We start from the raw sequence: 2,352 nt of genomic DNA, 5'->3' as shown, positions 1-2,352 counted from the left end.
GTCTAAAGGCTCATGGTGCATTTGTTTTCGAGATCTATCTTCAAGATTGTACCTATAGTTTCAAGTTTGAGAAATTTGTATATATTCTTCTATTTATGTCCATTGTAAATTCCTTAAGGTCATGAATAGTCAATTTTGAGCATGCTTTGAGTACTTAGGACCCATAAGTTAACTCCATTCCAAAAGCCTTGACACTTAATAAAGGACATATATTGGAAATCCAATATTCCATTTGGATGTAGCCTCATTCATGTAGCATCCAAAGTTACTTTCAAACCATGACACCATTTTCTCAATCAAGTTACGTATTGTGTCATAATGTGGAACCTAAGCTTCTTTTCCAATGCTCTACCATTGGTAGCACTCAATTAGGTTCACTCTTCCTTTTGCACCACATACTTGGCTTTAAGAAGGTTTCACTTTTCCTTTTACACATTTAACTTGGCTCTAATTTTTCCTCATAGGGTTGATCCATGCCCTATTATCCTCATGTGGCTCTTGAGCTAGCTCCTCATGTCAAATGATGTCTCTACTTATGCTCAAAGCTACTGAGATAAAAAAAATAGCATTCAAAGTTGTTCCTTATTAGACTCTTGTGTTACACTTGTTCCTCATAGCTTCTCATTGCACACATTGCTCCATTCTACGATGACATTTCTCTTGCTTCCACAATCCACATCTTATACACTGTCAAAATATAAATGGGTAGGAAGTTGTATGAGAGATGAATGTAGTCTAGTCCTTGTTTTACTCTCTTGATCTTGATCTTGAAAGGTTCTATTTTGTGTTGCTCAGGTGATGTGTCTTAATTTTAGGGTTAATTTATTTTGTTTTAAAAGAAAATAGAAATAGATTCCAATATTTGAGAGTTACTTATTTGGAGGCTCTCATATCCATTAAGTCACGTGGAAAGAAAGATTATAATAATAAATTTAATATATCAATTGAGCTTGCATGAGGACTTGGGATTCCCACATTTCTTAAACATAGAAATCACACAAAATAGATTATGGAAAGATCCAATCTTTTGGCCCCTAATATTTCAGCCAAACTTTTTGTTTTTTCTAGCTATGGCTTCATTGAAAAGCCCAATTAAAATTCAAGTCTTAAATGAGTTCAGACACAATTTTTGCATTATTTTATGTGGAGGAAAAAGTAAAGGGTTGTTTTCCATTCTGGTTCATTAATATCCACATATAATAACCCATGGCTTCTATCCAAAAATCCTCCATTTTTCATCACGACTTTTATGACAACTTGTAAAATGATGTCTTAAGACCAAAAGCATAGAACATATAAATCTATGAAGGTTGAGTAATGCACTCACTCCTTACTCTCACCATGACTTCTATAACAACTTTGCAAAATGATGTATGAAGCTAAAAATATAGAAGGAATAATTTTGTGAAGGTTAAGTAATGGACTCACTCCTTGCCCTTGCTAAACTACTCCCAAGCTCTGTCTCCTTATCTCTTTGCCAACCTTCCCCTTCCACCCCTTCCCCCTAATTTTTGCTCATCCCATCAGTATCCTCTCCTTAGCTCTACCCTTTATGCCCCTATCTGGGATCTACACAATAGCCCCTCTCTATGAGTAATTGCCCCATTCCCCACTTTCCCTTGCTCACTCTACTCTTCCCATCCTCTTCTCTTGTCATCTACTCAATGTCTCTTCCTCCTTCCACTAGCTTCATAGGTAGGTGATATCCCTCTTGCTTTCCCTCCTCTCTAATCCATCTAGCCTTATGTTCAATGGTTTTTTTACCATTTCTATTTTTAGAAATTTGTTGCAATATAGGCAAGACTTATCACCTAGATGTTTAGACAAAGTAAATTAGCTCCTTGGCACTCTTAAACAACTTTGACGTTCAAATTAAATCTCCAAGCGAATCAAACAGGAAAAATAGTACCAAACCCATCCACAAGCACAAAAAAGGAGAATGAAGGTGAAGAGACTTATATAGAGTATTTCGGTTTAGGGTTTTCTTGCCTCTCCCCTCCTCCTTCCCTATTCTCTCTCTCTCTCTCAATATCCTCCCTCTACTCTAAAAATAGTAGCTCTCTTTTTTCATGCCTCTCCCTGGAATCTACTATCTTTCATGTCTTCGACCTCGACCAAGATTTAGACCATTTCAAACACAAACCCTTTCCAAGAATTGAATGAATTCAACATTTTGAATTGAATTATAGCAAGATGACAATATTCTTGGATAGAAGAATCTCCAAGGGCATTTGACATATTGACCAATGATACCAGGGTTGATCGTTGGAGATGAGTGATTGAGAACTGGATTCATCCTCATGCAAGTCCAAACCCACTCTTGCCTTTATGTCACCAATTAGAACGGATTCA

Source organism: Dipteris shenzhenensis, chromosome 14 (genome assembly GCF_047967505.1).
Source record: "Dipteris shenzhenensis isolate YYH24624 ecotype China chromosome 14, Dip_SZ_1.0, whole genome shotgun sequence".
Lineage (NCBI taxonomy): Eukaryota > Viridiplantae > Streptophyta > Polypodiopsida > Gleicheniales > Dipteridaceae > Dipteris > Dipteris shenzhenensis.
This window is presented reverse-complemented; position numbering follows the sequence as displayed.